Source organism: Mugil cephalus, chromosome 19 (genome assembly GCF_022458985.1).
Source record: "Mugil cephalus isolate CIBA_MC_2020 chromosome 19, CIBA_Mcephalus_1.1, whole genome shotgun sequence".
NCBI classification, from domain to species: domain Eukaryota; kingdom Metazoa; phylum Chordata; class Actinopteri; order Mugiliformes; family Mugilidae; genus Mugil; species Mugil cephalus.
Window position 1 is genome coordinate 9,292,263 of NC_061788.1, and position 19,914 is coordinate 9,312,176.

A 19,914-nucleotide genomic window follows, 5' to 3' on the forward strand; every position below is an offset into this window, starting at 1 on the left:
TAAATTAAATAAATCGTTGTCGTTTACATGTTCAATTAACACCGCGTCCCCGTGCACTTCAAGCCCAGCAACACAGTGAGGCGGAAAAAAATTTCGCCCCAAGGACAAAACACCCAGGCAAAAAAGCAGAGCGGCTTAGTTTATGCAAGTCAGTGAAGCGAAGAATGCACGGACCTGTACGCTGAGGAAGCAAATCTACAAACGGCAGGAGAACCAGTTCTCCGAGACGGGAATCAGTGGCCCGTCTACACCCGAAGGACAAGGGATGAGCTTTTGAGGACAACAACATTTTAGCTGGAGAAGACAGATGATTTGTCAGAGGGGTAAAAATAAAAAAATAAAAAGAAGAAGCTAGAAACCCCATATTTGAACATGGGAGGTGGACACCACTTATCAGCCACTTAAATCACAGCCTTAACATCTCGCACCAATAAATGTCACAACTCGAGTCTTGGCAGTTTCTGGCCATTAAAGGGCTGCTGTAGAACCGCTAATTGTTGGAAATTGCAGATGGGTTGTTAACAGGCTAGTTGGCAGTACCTATGAATGTTCCCACTAAAACAAAATAAACTCCCAACCAGTTATTCAGAACCGAAGAAGAGATGCAAGAAAATAAAAACTGGACTTGTTTGAGTTTTATTAGCTTTGATTTAGAAAATAGACTAAAAACATAAACCGATCAGCCATAACATTAACACCACTGATTGAAGAATTAAATAACATCCATCTTCTGCAATGTTCTGCTGGGAATTTTTTGGACCTGGTCATGTGGATGTTGCTTAGACATGTACCAACCACCTAGACCAGACCAGACCAGACCAGACCAGGCACCCCAACGCCGCAGCACTGACACTCCTTGATGGCAGCAGCCATCCTCAGCAGGATCCAGATTGGCACAGACACACACACACATAAAAGGTTTAGAAGCAACTAAAAATAAATCATGAAAAACAGCACGAGGTGTTGACCTGGTCTCCAAATTCAATAGATCCCAAACTCCTAGAATATTAGAAGGGTGGTCATAATGTTATGCCCCGTCGGTGTATGTATCACTGTGTTGATGGCTTGTCTTTTGCCCTGATGAAAGTTGAAACTCTTAAAGTTGCTGCTGCCATGTTCCGATCTGGCTGGCTGACTGTCTTATTACCGCTTCCTGAAACTTCCTGAAAATTAGTTTGTTTTTCATTAGTGCAGCAGAGAGACTAGAACGGTGTCATATCCACTCATCGGTTTTCTCCCACTTGACCCACTCCCCTCGCATCCTGCGAGAAGAAAAAAAAAAAATACAAACTCATGACTGATGGAACTGCTGGCTATTTGGACATCTGTCTTCTCCTTCATAGCCCTGGCAGGGAGAGGTCTGGGTACAGTGTGACAGTCCTCCGTAACAGCGTGCGCTAACACCGGGTAGAAACATCTATGTGGCCTAAGCCTTAGAGATCAGCCATTAGTAAGTTGTCAATCTAGCGAGCGGTAACAGTCTTCTGGGCAGCTAGGAGGAAAGCTTCAACCCATGACTTCCAAAAAGGAGGCAGATGTGAAATCATTACGGTCTGGATAAATTTAGAACCTGTAAGGGCATTGTGTGTGGGCTGGTGCTGAATGTGGCCCAATTATTGTAGTTATGTGGATAATGGAGTCAAATCGGCACAGTATATTTTTACTTGACAGCGATATTCTACACACCAAGAATGCTGCGGGTTACAAACCACGATAATGTTAGACACCGAGGAACACATGCTAACCAATTATTAGACAGAATGTGGGTGAATGGTACCATATTGCTGCTGATGTAATTAAGGGAAATAATGCACACTGAATATATTTTTAGTATACTTTGCACAGTATGCTATGTGGACTATTAAATATCAAGTGTTTTATTTATCATCTATAAATAAATGCAACATCTCCACATTATATTATATTCATTTTATATTCTAAAATTAAGTATCTTTGCACAAGGAGCTGAAAATACTCAGTAATTGGTAAATATAGTGATACTGGCATTAAAACATAACTGTAACATACCTTACATCCTTTTGCCGTAAGAGACTCAAGAAAATCCAGCTGCACAGACAGTACATCCCTTAACTAGACTGCTGCTACTGGGTCTGAAGAGTATTTCACAAGCGGTTAAGGGATCACATGAAATGAAGAATAAGTAATTTCCTTTTATGAACCTGCAGAGGGCATCAACTTTAGAGTTTAGAATTTTGCCAAAAAAAAAAAAAAAAAAAAAAAAAAGATTAAAGATATTAAACTGGGTAGCAATATCCTTTCTCTGAAAAAGATTGATCACCTTCCTTGGAGATGAAAGCTTAAATCATTTTATCTGGGTGAAAGCTGATTGATAGTTTCCCATATTTACCTTAATGTATTCTGTGCACCAGTGACACAGTATTAACGTTTGTAGTATTTTCTCACGTTCGAGTTTATTCTTACATGATTAATCAGAGTTCATAAGAAACAAGCAACAAGAACATGAGGAGGCCTCGCTTTATCTTCAACAATCAGTACAGAATATCACCATCTCCTCAGTTGATATCCAGGATCTTTAGGTGTGACTGTAGTTTTCTTTCAGTTTTTCAAACTCTCTCCATTCTTTGCAGTTCCTCCTCTTTCCTTTTTGATGATTCAGAACTCCCTCATTGGGCCGTTTCCTCCTGGACAGAGGGAGATTTAAAATGTGTGTCCCTCCGATACTCTCGTCATCACCCAGCCGCCACAGCACCTAGTGCACATTTTGTCACAGCTATACCCAGAGCAACAGCGGTGCTGATGATTCCCTGTTGCATTGGTGGCCAGGATTAACATAATGCACACATCCCCGGTACGTCTGCACCAGCTGTGGTAGCACATGGAATAAACGTAGAACTGCAAATCCACATCAGGGCCCTTTGCTTACTTTGCTGTGGGTGACAGATCTTAGTCAGATATGTAGTATGCATGAATACAGTTTCAGAAAGTCTCCCTGAAAATCCAGCAGTGGTAGTGGGTGCAGTGTGTATGTAATGAACAACATAAGTTGTGTATTTGACCTGTCATTGTTTGACTTTAGGGTATTGTTGAAGTACAGATAATATTTTTAATACAACACGATAATTATCTAATGTATGAGCCGTCCTGGAAGCTAATTTCCTTAGTGACAGTAATTCTCAGAAATTGAAATTTCAAATCAAAAGCTACATTCAATAGAAAAAGAAATGCACCAACGATCAATGGTCCCTGGAGCATTTTGTGCATACTTCCTCAAAGGAAACGTGTTATGTGTCGCCACCACTTTCAGCCTAATGACTCCGTAATGGCGCCATTTATCTATTTAGCCTCATTGAGTTCTATGCAATGCTGGCCCTGTCAGGTTTCTCTGCCCGTTGGTGGATGCGTCGAGCACTTGACAGCAAGTGGACCATTGGAGAGCTAGTGAGTTGCAAAACCGTCTGTGACTGCAATGGATGCAGAGATGTCAAGAAAAATCAATTCAAAGGTTTTCAGTTCTACATGCTTGGGCTTTGAGCTACAATAAAGATTTTAAATGAACATCTAACCCTTTTACAGCTAACTCGTGGTAAAATGTACTTTTCAGTTGATGGGTTATTAGATATAGAGTGAATTTATGACATTATATTGTATCTTGTTACTTACTGCAGCCGTATGTCACTGCATTGCATTTCTGAAAAGGGGTGATGATAAATACATCTGTGGGTTCAACCAAATGAAATGATAATGACTTCTCCCATATTCTTAAATATATATCTATCTACATGTGATGCCTCCAATGCCTCCATGCCTCCTTCAATTTCAACTTTCTGCTGCCATGTTGCCACAAAATTAAGTGGACAATCAATAATGCCTGACTCAACACTGCACTGTGTTGAATATCTAGTAACAAAGAATGAGCCATGCGTCCCATGATTTTGTTCAAAAGTAACTTAGAGGGAATCGTAATCACCTGAGGAGAATTTGTCACATTTTATTAAGTCTATATTGAAACATTTACAGGCATACAAACACCCAATCAAGGACGGCGGAAGGTGATGTTATTGTGCTTTAATGTTGGAGATTGTAAAATAAACATGAAAATTTGAGATAAGGTAAACTGCTTCTCTAACCGCTACTCCATGGCTGGAGTAGTGATGGCTGATGGCTAGAATACTGATGTCAGGGCTCCGCCAAAATAAGTCCTAATCCTCAGAAACAAATATGATTTAGTGACCAAAATGGTATTTCATCTGATGATGTTGGTTATAACATATAAAAATATCCGAATGAGTCTTAAGGAACTGTGAGATTACATTAAGTAGAGAATGTAAAGTCAGATTGTTAAAACCACTTATTACAGATGCTGAAACCCTTAAACAAGACAACTGATGCTATATTGTGTCCTAAGTTGAATTCCCAAGAAGTTGGAACACCTTCTGGATGACCAAGGTCTCTCTAATTGGTTCCAGCGCCATAGACAGAAACCAGATTTTCGCTTCTTTGTGCTTCAGCACCATGGACAGCAACCACTGCTGTTTCTTGGTTGCTTTGCTCCTCTTATAACCATGGACACCAGACGTTAGACTTGGAGAGTTTCACTGCAAGTGATTTAAAGTTCACATTAATACAGATACACAGTCACGTTGAATTTTATGTAAAGTACACAGCCTACACGTGGCATAGCGCGGCACCCTCTGCGCAACTCAACGCCTTCTCACTTTCTTTCAATCTTCTCCAAGTCTCTCGGGCTTGTGAAACCACATTACCTGCTTCGGATCTCGAACCTAATGTCTGATTTTGACACCTAAAAAATTGTAATGGCTTCCCAATCTGCGGTTTATAGGTGGCATTCGTGTCAATATTTACCTACGAGCTAAGAAAAGTCACGACACGGCTTCTTATCCTCATCCACCCTCAGTCCCCTCGCCTACCGCCTGATACAGTTCAGACCCACCCCTTACTGTCTGCCATGACCGTCCTCCACAATGCGAGACTGTATTCTTTGTACCTCCCCTTTCTCGCCCTCAGTCTGTGCATCCCAGCCTCCCTTCCTAGATATCCATCCCACACCTCTCCGCCCGCAAACGGCTCCTACGGTGAGGGGGGTGAAAAAAAGAGAACAGAACAGTTTCAAACACGTCGACATAAATCTCACTTCTAGATCTGCCTTTTCTCCTCTCCCTCTTGACGGACTTCATCACTTTATTCTTCTGCGCGCCAATGCCCGAGACCACGCAGAAACGAAGGATTTTTTTCCTTTGAGCATGAAAAGGATTGCCAGATCATCCGCAATCCAACATCACCGACTGAGCCACCAGCATGAGCACTGGATACATATGCTCCAGCAGAAGTTGTTGGCTCGAGAACTAACAAATCTTGGACCACAAATACAGCGAAGAGGGGAGAGTCAGTTTTAGGTAAGTACCCTCTACCGGCTCGGACCTTTAACACAATATAAACGTATTATATACATACAGACTTTCTCTTTCTATGCTGACCACGAGGTAGTGGTATGGCAGGCAGGGCTATATTGTGGCACAATTATGGCGATGTTGCGTGGTCAGCATGTTACTGGGGTGGCCGGTGGTGTCCTTTTTCAGGATGGAGGCAATTATTTCTTTCTCACGGTGAAGCCACCTCTCAATAATCGCTGTACAAAAAAAAAAAAAAAAAAAAAAAAAAAAAAAACCTTCAAGCTCCGCCCGGACTGAATGTCGACGGAGCGTTCTGGGGGTATTAACATGCATTTAATGAGTCCTGTACTGTCTTATAAACACATCATCTCCAGCATTATGCAAATGAGTTATTCTCACAATTAGGCGCACTCGACTGCATTGCACGTTGTGAGACGGCGTCTTCCCGAAGTGATGCTGCAGAAGTGCGGACATAAAGGAAGGGATAAAACACCAAAAGAAGCGGTGATCTCATAATTTGAGTGTTGCCCCTGTTATAACATTCACTGATTCCGCGACTGGTCTGCGTATTCTGCCAACCCGTCAGAGTGAAGGTGCATTAGCAGGCCTGCAGATCACCATGCAGTCGGCATCAATATTTGTATTGAAGCTTTTTTTTATTTTTTCACATCCATGTTGGCCAGCTCACTCCGGAAACTGCCCATTCACTAAAAGTGAGTGTCACCCCCTTTTGGATATAAAAACCAGCGGCGGTCATGCTTCCTGCTATCACTGCTGCTCCGTCTTATGGATGAATTACTGCCTGCAATGAGCTCGATCGGTGTTTATGTGTGCGTGCTGGCCTGTCCTGTACGTGGCCCTGCGCGCGTGAGTGTGCGCGTTCATGAAAGCGAGCGCGTACATGCTTGTTTGGTTGTACGTGTGTGTGTGTGTGTGTGTGTGTGTGTGTGCCACCAGTGAGGCAAAGTTGCCGTTCCGTGTTCCCTCAAGTTGCCTTGATTGCTGTTCCACTGGCTAACTGCGAGGGGAGCTCATGCTCTTTTACACTAGGTGTCATTATGAGGCTAAAGGCGAGATGGTAGAGTGTGATACTGATAGCAACTCTGAAATTAGAGGAGCAGCTTCTTTTTGAAACCTTCCCGAGATCAGTCCACTTCAGTTTTAGTTGTATTCGTCATTGTTTCTTCGTTTATTTAGATGATAAATAAATGCATCCGGAAAAATGCACTGGTAATTACCAAGTGTAAGGCGTGTAGATTCATTTGAAGTGTAACTCACTAGATCCCAACTGTTTACAATTTAACAATCTAAGGTCCCAACCTAACTGAAAGACTGCAAAGAGAGAGCTAAAAACTGCCTCTGTGGCACCAAATAATCCCACATACGGAAAGTCAACTATAAATTGAGCTTTAATATTTGAAAATAACATTTTAGCAGCATGTCAATTCACCCTGTAATGTCATTCTGTCTTCTTCTCCGCATGTGAGACGCACAAAATTGCCCTGGCAGCGGAAATTGCAGAAGAAAAGCCGCCTTTATTCAGAATGCTTCATTCAATCTGTTGGCCTTTTCAGTGGCAAAACGTTGGCAACTTGTAATCATTTTCCGAGGGAAGGGATTCTAAATTACATTGCCAGAATGAAAATGCCGACAGTAGCTTAAAGCTATATTCGTGTCATGGCTTTAGATGACCCGATGTTGATGATGCTTTCAAGGACTGAAAAGAGAACATTCAGCAGCAGAGGTCCTTTTGCAGACCCTGTCACTGCAACTTACTGATGGATGTTCTGCAAAGCATGTGGCTGTGACTTTTAATAGAAAATGAGAAAAGAAAAACCTAAAAGAATGGATAAGAGTTTATGCATTTGCCCTCTGCACACAGTGCTCCTCTGTCGCTTTTGTGCATAGATAAAGAGATTGTTTACAAACTGCCTTTGTGGTGGATAAAGAACAGTACAAGCCTTGTATTGGCACAACCCACCAACTCCCTTCCTCTCTCTCTCCCCCTTTGTATTCCTGTATTTGGCAAAATGTTGTTTTTATGTGGGTGCTGGCTGCAGCGGTAGTGGCTAGAAGGCTGCCTCCCAAGTGGTTTGGGTAAAAAAAAAAAAAAATCTGCTTTCTATCGAAAAACAAAAACACCAGGGTCACATAATGATATGTGACAATATCTCAGGGAAAATGTGGCGAGTTTACAATATTTAGGAAATGCAGCTGATTTCAGTTGACCTCCACTAGGGGCTGCGTGACCCCTGCACTGCTGATATCAGTCCCACAAGGCCGCAGGGGTCTGGACATGCTTGTACAGCAGGATGTTGCAAAGCCCAAGGCTCATAATTAAAGGATCGGTGAGACTTCCTGAAGGGAATTTATTTATTTATTTTTAAAATGAAACTTAAAGAGAAACGCCATCTAAATATTTGCGTGGAGCGACGCTCACCTGCTCGACACCATGCGCACGGTTCATACAGTAAAATGAAGAATAAACACTGACTTATTGTCTAAGAAGGAAACTGCGTTTTTGTGAAGGAAAAAAATTGAATGCTGTGTGAAGCCTGTTTGAAGCCTCGGGGGAGCTGAAAGCACAGGCACCACGAAAATCACCTCAACAACAACAATTTCATATTTTCAGAACTATTTAGGTATTCAATACACACAGCCCTCCAACTAAGCACTGTGTCCTGTTTCTGATCTTTCACTATGTCTGTGTCTCCGCTCACAGCGGGAGACCACAGCCTGAATGTCTGCAGATGAATTGTCAGGTCCTAAAAGTGAAGCTTATTGTTTCTTGCTTTTTGATTGCTGGTGGACCGGAAGGTAATGTGGTACGAACGCAATTAAACACTGAGTTTATTTACAGGAGCTACAGTTGAGTACTGTTCTGGAATTTTAATTTGGCAACACATTACGTTTTCTTCTGTCTTGATGGTTAGCATTAGTGTGAAAACAGACGGCTGATACCATTAATAAAACTGCCACAGATGGAATAATTTGTCACGAAACTTACCCTCAGTCGTCAATGCTTGACTCAAACCAAATCCTTCTGATGACTCGTGCTTTAAAGTGAGCAAAAGGGGACCTTTTTTTTTTCTGTTCGGTTAACACCCTCACACTCTTCAAATTATGCATCGTGACCTAACACTTGGCGGTTGCCATGTAGGAGACGCTGGACGAAAAAGCGGCGCTAAACTGAGCCTCCACAACCCCGACCTGTGTGTCATTAAGCACTGCCGGGAGGCTCGGTTATTACTCCTTAAAATATGATAACTGTGACAACACAGTAATAACTACAGTAATTTATCTTGCCTGACGCTTCCCTGGTCTTTGCTGGCTTGGTGACAGCACTGGTTGTAGAGTTATTTGATTTATTTTTTTTTTATCTTTATATATTATACATCCTGTTGCAGAAGGAGCAAGATGTTTGGATCTGCAGACACATAGGGCCTTTAACTGTATTTGTTTCTATGTTGCCTCCCATGTCCTCTTCAGCAATATGACATCCTCTGGTCTAGAAGTGGTATTTGAGCCAGTCAAAGCAAAATACAGTTCTATCTATAGTAAAAAACAATGTGGGCACTAGCTTGTTTGGTGTTATCATGCTACTATCACCAGTGATTTGGGCTATTTCCTTCTAAGTTTGATAAATATATGGGTAGCCAGGGTAGTGCACAGTCATAAACTCCAAGTGCATTCTTGGAAATGTGAAGCAGGGTCATCTTATGTTCTATGTCAGAATAATTAAGCATCGTACATGTTTTGTACGTACGCACTGAACATAACATGTACACATTCATGTATATTTATATCCAGACATGGTAATTATCACGACAGATTAAATTATTTAAATGGCCTGACTCGACTTTAAGTAGCAAGTATTGTTCTCTGCTTTGCTTTCTGTACCCTTCAACGTAGGCAGGATTCTTATCCCGACTGTCGGTGGTAACAACTTTTGTTGTTGGCTCAACTCCCGCGGAGCCTTGACCGGGGTGTTGCCAAGAAAAGTAAAAGCGGGCACTACGCACAATGGAAAGCCTGAAAAGGCCAAGTACATTTAAGTTGATCCATGCCTTGACAGTCGAAATGAGGCTATAGAGAAATGCCTCCCCCTTTCTCCTTTCCCCCATTGTTTGAGTTTTCAGTACAGCAACTTTAATGTTTTCTCAGTAGCACTGTTTCCAGGTATGGCAGGGAGTTCTCAGAAGAAGAAGAAAAGGCGTCATATCTTTACGGAAACTGCATCGTGAAGTGCTTCATAGCTATAAAACCAGATATTTCCTAAATTGGGGGAGACTGAAATAGAGTAATAAAAAAAAAATGTGTGACAGTTGTTGGGCATTGAAAAAAGTTGCAACAGACAGTGGAAAAAATAATCAGATTTTATTACAAGCGTGACTCTGATGTCAATCAGATGTCTCCCTTAACTCCAGTGTTGTCTGCAAAGTGTGCATCACTACAAAGATACAAAGAAAAGCTATTTCCCTTGTTGATTTCAGCTTTTTACAACAAAATAATTCCAGTGCTCGAGTGTATTCAAAAGTCTTATTTTGTCTTTCATAATTGGTTTCCGTTACCACGAACGCACACAAGCCCACAATAGGGATTTCATCATGTTAAGAAAATTGAGCTAAGCTGAAGAAGTCATTGTGCGGCTCTGTACACATCTTCAAACTTAAAAAAACAAACAAAACGTGAGCAGGTCAAATCTACCAATCAAATTACATTTTAAAAAAAATAATTTTCAAGTGCACAAGAAGCCACTTGCAACTGCTCTTGCAATTTGTAAAATGATCACAAAAGGTTAAAGTCACCCAAAGAACCTGTTGTCTTCACGCTAAAGCAATTTGATTATAATATTTCTAGTTCTAATGCAGTGCATGAATAAATATTACTCATTTCTGTGAGACAGTTATGAGTCTGTGAGTGCAAGAAGCCATATCCTAAAACTGTTAACAATCATGGGAAGATAATCTTTCTGGAAATTTTAATTAGGTCTCTCACAGAGACGGTTTTTAATCTTTTTCAGCCTTCCTTGTGCTAAGTAACAAGTGTGAAGCACTCCCTGCTGGAACGTTTTAGGTACCCCTAATTATTCCTAAAGAAGAGAGAAACATTTGCTAAAGCCTTTCAAACAGTCTGGGATGTATTCTATGAAGCCTAGATGGAGATGAGATATTGCTATTTTCAGGGACTGTATGTCCCAATTTTGAAGAAATTAAATATTGGAGCTGTAGTCTTTGAAAGGACGGAGAGGGGAAAGTGGAGTCGTGGGCTGACCCATGACTGATGTCATGCATGTGAGTCAATGCAATGTTGCTCACGCCAGTAGCTCTCAGCAACAGTGAGCAATGTCGCAGCTCGTGGCGGCAGGAACGCACAACGCAACAACTGACTGAACAGATTTGACCAGTTGAGTAAAAGTGAGAAAAATATATACATTAGCTTTTTATATTAACTTGTTGCAGAAAATTATGATATGATTCACACCATGTAATGCGTGTTTTTTCCCCCTTACCTTTTAAATTGTGAAATTGTATACACAGAACAAGCCTCTGCCACAAATATGTAATTTACTTCCTTCACCGCAACTTATTTTTATCTAAATGTTATAGCCGTTGTAGCTTGTGTTGTCCTGATCAGCTCCTAGAGCAACGTGTGTTTGTGTTGAAGCCAGTAGAGATGGTCTCTGTGGGGAGGATGCTGGGGTGAACGAAGGGGTCAACAAAACATCGGACTTTAACACAGGAGACAGTGGTCTGTTTCGTGTTTCGAGCAGTTGATGTTAAAGCCTGGTTGTGTATTTATTATAGTAACCGTGACAACAAAGCTTTAGGTTATTTCCCCTATACGTAACTAACGTTTGGGACCACAGCCTATTGTCTCATCATAAAACTGATCTGTTCTGGAAACAAATCATCACATTCCAGCGCACAGTGCGGAAAATGTCTGAAACTACAATTGCCTTAGATCCTCACCCATAACATGAACCAGACTTCAGGTTTCGCACGAGCGGCAGGACAAATGTGCTCACAGTAAATTCCTGGCAGTGAGTGTTTACAGTTTGTCTGATATGTGAAAGGAAAACTTAATCACGGCGCCGCCGTGCCCTCTCTAAAACGTAACTGCTTAAGCAAAACGGGCATCATTTGAAGAAGATACAGTTGATTAGCACTGCGTCCTTTCTCCTCGACAATTTCACCGCCGTAAAAGGCAACGTTCTACGGACTCTAAAAGTAGCACATAAAATGACCTGACACAGCACTTCCACAGAAGTACCAACCTATACATTTTTTTTTTTTTTTTATGTGCCCGACCTTGCCTGTGCCGGCGCTCGTGCGCGTTTCTCTTTGAGCATCTTGTGAATGGCCTGGGCTGAAACTCTGCCCCAACAGCAGCAGCCACGTGTATCAATTATGAGTCCTAAACATAGACCGTTCATGCACAGTAATGTCAGTCATGCGTGTCACGATGAGGTGAACCGTTCCCGGGTTCCTAAGCGCCTCATCCTGTCAAGTGTCGCTCAAGAAACGTCGATTGCCTGGAGATTTATGCGTAGTCGTGATCGTCCGTCATTTCCTAGGGGTTTGTTTGTTTGTTTTTTGCCAACTTATAACCTCATATCTTCAACTGGTGTTCTCGTATTTGGAAAGCCTAATGGCTTCTTATCGCTCATGCCATCATTCATTTTAATTTACTCAATAAATGAGAAGGAGAAAAAAAAAGCTGACTTTTATAATGACCTGTCTTTTTAGCTGATGTGTGTTCATTGCTGTAATTGGATTTTCACGACTAGTTGTGTTTTAAAGGCAAACCTGAAGGCCATAATATTATTCTGGACATTACTGAATATGAATTAGATTTGCCTCAGGTTGAAGAATACCATTAAAAGCTTGTAAATAAAATATAATTACAATTATTTAATTATTATACTTGTATAATAACTATATAAATGTCCAGGGCCTCTCCGTGTTGCCATCATTGCTTGGCCTCTAAGTATTTTTTATGAAGACAAGAATTGTGTTTATTATTACACTAAAACGTAGTATGCGCATCAGTAGAATGTAAACACGACACCATAATGAATTTATTTGAATTCCAAAACCAGAGGCTCTTCACATTAAGGCACATTTTGGGATGTATAAACGGGGGGCTAGCTGGAGGGCATCAGTCTGGTAGACCGCTCATACGTGCCTCAGCATTCCTGAAGCTCGCTGTGAAAAAAACAAAAAAAAGAAGAAGAAGAAGAAAAAACAATGTGAGGATGGATAGAGCTGAACACAGTAGCCACATATTTATAGCGCTCCACACAATAAACACAATCACAACATCCTAGTTTAACTCATGCCAAGGACCTGTCATATCCCCCACGTTTCCCCATTTGTCTCTCCGTCGCTCACTGCCCCATTAAAGGTTAAAAAACGCCCCTGAAGTAAATATTTCTTTTTAAAATGCTTGGTTTTTGAAAGCATTTCTCAGTTGAAAGGAAACGAACTGGGAATAAACATCTAAAAAAAAAAAAATCAAGAACTAATTCCCGCGTGTAATGTCGACTGAGGATGGAGCAAGGCGGCAGATGTTGACTGAGAGACGCCTGAAAAGGAGAGAGTTGTATCCTAAGCCTAGTTAAGAAATCGACTGAATTATGGTCCGCTGATGAGATTTTAATACTTGTGAAATACAAAAACAATGACTTTCACAGCCTAATAAAAGTACATCACCGCTCAGCCTGGACGCAGCACAGAGCCTTCTCCTGGAGTTTTTCCAGTTCAATTCTAAGGCATTTGTGGATATTATTTTCTCCCTTAAAGAATACCATTAACTTTTTTTTCCCCTCATAAAATTCTGAAAGATCATTCCACAAATATATTCATAGTTTGCAGAAAAGGGAGTTAGGGCAATTGAAGTAAAACGGGAAAGATGTTGAATTAAATTAAACATAATCTTGGCAGGATAAACAGGATAACTGGGATTAAATTTAAGGGACAAGGACTAAATGCTAGAATCCTCGCACATCTTTGAAGTAGGATCATCGATCACCTTTCTCGGTAATTCTACTATTTATTGTGACAATGAAAGTCCCGACCTTTCCAGGGCGTACCCCACCTCTCGCGTCCACTGACAGCTGGCTGTCAATGGGCTCAAGCCCCCTGGCAACCCTCCAAGGGGCAAGCGGCTGCAGAAAATGAATGAAGGAATGAATGAATGAAAGTCCTTAAAACTAAGGTCAAGGGTTTATGTTCTGCGATTTCTGCTGCTTTTTTCGGTGTCCTATATTCCCCCAGATCCATTGCACAGTTTTTCACATGACACGAAATCGATAGCAATGAAGAGGGTCAGTGCAAGAAAGGGAGACATCCTTTAAAATGCCAGAGTACTCTTAGCCTTGCTGTTGTTTGATTGTATGTTAATTGGGGGAGAATCAGAGCTATATCTGACAATGGAATGGACAGTTAAGTTAAGAAGAAGAAAAAAACAAAATAATGTAAGAAAAATAGCCAAGATAAACATAGCAATTTGACAAGGAAACCAGCACAACAATCCATTCAGTTGTCAAAGTGATGTATTAACCTGATCAAGATTGTTGGGGGTGAATATTTTTTCTCGAACCACAACACATTCAGTCCAGTCCAGTGTAAGAACACCACAGAAAGTCAACTCTTAACACCCCTCAGGCATTGCGGATCCTGCAGATCCCATTGTCAAAGAAGGAAATCAAAACTCGGAATATTGGTGAACTCCCATCAGGGAATACAGAGTCCCCTGTCAGGTAACTCCAGTGTTCCAGTGCAAAGATACACACTTTACGCCACGATCTTTGGTACGAGGTAAACGAAGCGAGGAGACGTTCTCCTCCACTGACTCGCAAGGAATCCTGTAAAGACTGCTATTAATATTTTTCTGTGAGGCCGGAGTCAAACTGAGCACGTGATTATGGAATGTTACCAGTGCATGAGTGAAGGTAATTGGATTCATAAGATATTACTGCTGGAGTTGGAGTTTAACATTTGAACTTAATGTTACAAGTGTCACAAGTCATTGCCTGATTTCTTTTATTTATTATTATCTATTTTGATGGACAGAACATTGACATTTGGTTAAATTGTGCAGTAGTTTTTAAAATCAAACCAACTGAAAGAAAACATAGCTACTTCCCATAAGTCCACACTTGATAGATGATTTGGGTGTTGGCGTTAGCGCCTGACCTACCAGTACGTGTAGGGGCAGTGACTTCTAACTACTAACGAGGCAGATAAAATTTAAGATCAAGTTAGTGATTGCAATTTAATACATTAACAGGGAAACAAGCCTAATATCATTTTGACGCTGGCAAAGGTATCCGCATTGTTTGACATTGTTAAACCCCGAGAACATCATGTATCAGCGTGACCATGTTACAATTAACATATTATGTGGTATATATTACTAGCCTGGGTACAGATCTTTCAGCCACCTCCCACATCTCATGATCTTGTTCAACCTTTTCTTGTGTCGTGCTCACTGATGGCGGTTTCCACTGGATTGAAAAATAATTGACCAATCAGACCTTGGCTGATTTAAAAAAACAAAACAAAAAACACTCAGCTGTAGCTAGGGTCTCCCATAAAAATACTACTAAATGATGACAAACTTAACACAGATTGATCATTTAGGACAAAACTAAGTAATCCTTCTGCTGAAGGAGTAGGTTGCATACAGTCCAGCTTGAAGCTTTCTGCTACTTACAGTATAGTACGTAGCATAGTAAGCCCATTAATTGAATGAGTTTGCACCTGGTTCCTTGCTTGCTCAGCTAAATAATAAAATTTCCCTCTATAATAGGATGGAACAAAACAAGCTAATTGCACAAGAGGCCTGTTGGACTCAATTTAGATCTACTTTGGTTCCCACTAAGGGGGCCTTACTAATGAACAATGGCAGGGGGTAACATATAGTGATTGCTCGGTGGAAGGGGGAGACCTGACCAGTGGGCCATTTTTTTCACCTCTGGCACAAGCCACCGTCCCACACGTGTTTAGTTTAGTGCTCAGCTGAAAGGGATGTTTGCTGTGTTGTTCGCTCATCATGCTCCGTAGGTTATAACCCCGCTAGAGATGAAAGGAAAATGTATGGCAGCTTACCTGTGTTTGTTAGAAAGTGCAGCACAGTATAGTTTTGCTTCACTGCGAACCGGTGCCATTGCCATTGTGCTCCGACTGCAGCGCCCTTATGTGAGCCTTGTACTGTGAGTCCCGCTTCAAAGAAGAGACGATTGGAGGGTGAATAAAAGCTCCAAGTCAGTCAATTGGCCCTGAATTGCCTGAACTTAACTGCAATATCAGCAGTGCAAAAAAGTGGCTGGCGTGGTCAACTTTTTTTTTTTTTTTTCGGTTTAACTTGCTCAGCCTCTCACATTGACATCAGGGCCAGGTGGATAGGGAGGAAGAGGAAGGAGGGAGGAGGCGGTGTGCTCGATTTATCAGTAATTATGGAGTGCTATTTTCTCGGTCTCCCATCTATGTGTGCCCTGGGAAGCAGTAGCCATTCTTTAATCTTGACACCCAGTGATCACGTAACGCTAGGAAGTGCCTATTAGAGGTGGAGAGGGATTGGAGGGGGGGCTCTCTCCTGATCTTCTTTTAGGGGACTTGGGGGTGACAGAGCAAGTGGGGATACATCAGCGAGGGGGGAAAGGAAAGACGGGGGCCGACATGAGTCGAAGGTAGTGAGAACAATTACGGAACGGGCTTTTAAACCTCGAGAGGTTCTGTGCAGAAGTGAGGTTAGGGGAGAAAACTTGGAGACATTTCTTTTCCACTGTATGAAAAAGAAAGACTTGCCGAAGGACATGTGAATAATTTGAATTTTGAGATGAACTAAAACAAGTGTAATAATGTGAAATTCCGTTGTAAAGCAGAATAAGTCTTTGCGCCGTTCCCTCTGGGCTTGCTTTGCACTGAATCAAACACAATCAAGACAATGTTAAGGGTAATTATACTTTGCTTTGGGATGATTGGGTATCACATAGCATAAAGCAGGTGATGCAGATTCAAGCAAGACCAATTGTTGTGTTTTAACACTTGTTTTGATGTGTACATCTGGCGGCAAACACGTACTTAACACTTCTGTAAAATGAAGTCTGTTTCATTTTCAGACCCAAGAAGCTAAACAGATACGGTTCTGTTTTCAGATGTTCTTGGATAACTGTATGCAGCCACGAAATCCATACATATGCAGGAAACAATCAATGAGAATCTTCCCAATTTGATTATTTCAGAAACACTTGACTGGTGATGCAATTGTTGCCTTCTATTAAAATGCAGAGGCACTGGAAACACACAGTGATTTGAGTCTCTTAACATGAATAATTAGCTTTCTCAATTGAGCACAGGGCTGCCAGTGCTGTGCCAATCTGGCACCTCACTCAATTAACAGTCCTCTCCTGATGTTGGAGTAACACGAAATCAACAAACGCCAGGATTATTATATGTGTGTCCCTCTTCTTTTTGTAAAGGGAAAAATGTTCAGGACTGTTCAAAATACAGTTTTAACTATGCATAATCACAGAATCGCAGATCAGCACACAGTAGGCCTATTTGTTACGCTGATATGCAATTTTAGGCCAAAGCCCCCCGTGCAAATCCGACAAGCACGTCTGAGCAAGACAGGGAAATGATTTTGTGTTTCAGTCAGATTTGTGCTCGAATCAAACTGCTGACAGTGTGCTGACAGGAAGAAGATGCTCAGAGTGCACTGTAAATACAGAGGCCTCTTATACATGATTTAATCAGCAACTGTAAATAGTAATTTAATATGAACATGATCTGCTGCTGATGTGAATTCCCCACCAAAAATGGTTTGAGGCTGCAATGCCATGATGGCACGAGTATTCTGCCGTCTATGAAGATAATGTTTACATTTTGCTATAGATTTCCTACTTGGTGAAATTGCATTGTACGATTGTTTGTTTGTTGGTAAACCCTGCTGCAGTATTACTGCTGCAAAGCACTCAAGAAACTGGTGTTGGACATGATCTCACTTGAAGATATAGAGCTATAATTGGTATTATTTGTAAACACAATAATAAACTTAGCCTGCTCGACAGCCAAGGAGTGAATGAATAGAGGGAGCGGCGTTGGCAATAAAAGAAAGCAGCAAATCTGACAAATAAAATATTATTTTCTGATCGCTTCTCTACAGTTAAGTTCTAAAGCATAAAAAAAACATGCCTCCACCTTTACACAACCTTGCGGCACTTTCCCGCACTGCTGGATTTTGTGTGGATGCAGCCAAAGGGCAGGCTTTGTCCTGTCCACAGTGGACAGGACATTTGCTCTGCGTGTATATAGCTCAGCACTCAGTCAAACAGGCCGTTATGTATCCAGAAGATCAAACGGATACAGCGATGAAACCTGATTGCTATGGTCCTTTTCTCACTCCGTGAGTGTCAGTACTGGCTCGGGGCAACACACCTACTTCCCAAAGGGAGCGGTTCGTAAATGTGCCAAAAGTTGCAAAATAACAGGAAAATACAGGCAGAGGTCAGGATCACTGTTGGCCTATAGTCTATACGCGTTTAGTTGTTTTTTTAAATTAACCTAATTGTACATTTTGAGGCGGTTTACCAAATGGAATGAACCAGTCTTTACTTTTTTATTTTTTGACTTTTTATCCAAATAAATCATGCCATAAACTATTAATATATGCTTTTTCTAATGTAAAGTATAGGCCATGTTACTAAAATTGCCATTTATCCTGTTCATTTGTGCGTCGCTGCTCACTCAAGCACAGAATATACACAAACAATATTTGTGGCATTTACTGGAGCGGAGTATAAACACACACACACACGATCAAAAAGCACACACATGCATACCATCCCCACAGACCTGATAGATGATAGAGCTGATGTTGTTAGTTTTAATGATAGAGAGGCCAGTCCAGGTGAAACTAGCTTGAGCAGTATCCTCTCTGGTGTCTTTTTGTACACTCAGCACACCAACAAGACACCAATGTAGGGCAGGGAAGAGGCAACGCGGCACATTCAAGTCACATTGGTGAGCAAAAAAAAAAAAAAAAAAAAGTGCAACGGTAATAGCCTTGGCTCAGAGTCCAGATACACTGTAGGAGCAGTACTTCTGAAAACAGAACTCATTTGAAGAAATGGAAGGTGACCTCAGATTATATCCTCTCTGTGTGTTATCAAGCTTACAGGAGGATTTCACGAAATGTGCTTTTACTTTGATGCTCTATTCTAATGTTCTTTTGTTCATCAGAGAGGTCCTTTCTCACTGTAATTGAGCACGGCAATGGTTTAATAAAGATGACTACAAATTCTTTCATCTCTGGGCTACTCTTCCATTCATAGCTCCTCCTAAGCCACACCTCCGGACTGCCATTGTTACGTCCCCACTTCCCTCCATTATCCTTACTATCGGTTTAAAATTCAAGAGGCAGCCTACTCTTGGTTCATCATCCAATCTAGTGAGCCCAAAATTCACTCCTCTCTTACGCACATGGGAGCCGATGACTAATCAGTGCTCTCCTGATTAACCTGATCAGGTTACTGCTTCCTTGCTCCTATTGTGGCCTCTTTGCCACTTCTCCCAAAGACACCGTGTTGTCTCTTAACATGGGTTTTAACAGACACTTGAGACATACACAGTATGCTCAAAAACTGATTCCGCCAAACCAGTTCCTTGGTCACAAAGTCAGAAACAGAAGGAATAAAAATGCTTAGGTACAGACAAGATTGTTCTTTATCCTTAATTAGGCCCAATTTCTCTAAAGTGCAGAACACAACTTATGATTAAATTACAGTAATTGCTGAGGCAAGGTAAAAATAATAGCAATAAAAATAGTCATAGGGGTTGCAAAGTCTAGTCTTTTAGTCCACTTCACAGCTGCGCCATGAGGCTTTTAAAAGCATTATGTTGACTAGTCACCGATCACGTGACAACAACAACATGGACGCCACAGAAAAGACGGGTGAGGAGCCGAGTGGGTCATTGCAGTAAACTAGCAGCGGTTTATCAAGTGTGTGTGGGAATACATCATTAAAGATGAAACCAATTCTACTGTGACATGCAAATATGCGAGGCAGTCCTGAAAAATAACAAATATACTGCTGCAATCTGAAAAGGTATCCACTAATGCCAGCAGAGTCCAAATCCTCTCAACAGCAGTCAATTAACAACTTCACCCTGCGGTAACAAAGAGAAGGCAGCTGCAAAACAACATTTGCCGGTGAATTTCATTGTCAAAGTTATTATACATTCAGCTGCTGTACACGGAGAAGGCCTTGGAAAAATACCTTTTTTTTATTTTTTTTTTTTATCCTGGCTCCTACATTATCCTTTCTTACATGAAATACTATTAAATGCTATTGATGGTGCTGATTTATATAGGCTATACATATATCTGTCGTGCACAGTATTGATAATCGCATGTGTTCATGGTCGTTTCAAGTCAGTTGTGTTCTATGAGTTCACATTGTTGCTTTGAATGTCGAGTGTCCTTGATGTCAGTGAATGTACCATGTGAGAGA

At 41.3% G+C, this 19,914-nt stretch overlaps 1 protein-coding gene across 1 annotated transcript in view; it reads left to right on the forward strand.

The window, feature by feature from the left end:
- Positions 1 to 4,997: 4,997 nt before the first annotated feature.
- brinp1 (bone morphogenetic protein/retinoic acid inducible neural-specific 1) overlaps positions 4,998 to 19,914 on the forward strand; it is a 108,937-nt gene continuing 94,020 nt past the window's right edge. Inside the window, exon 1 of the mRNA XM_047569625.1 lies at positions 4,998 to 5,396. The gene's annotated coding sequence lies outside the window, so the exon portion shown is untranslated. The remainder of the gene's footprint in view (positions 5,397 to 19,914) is intronic.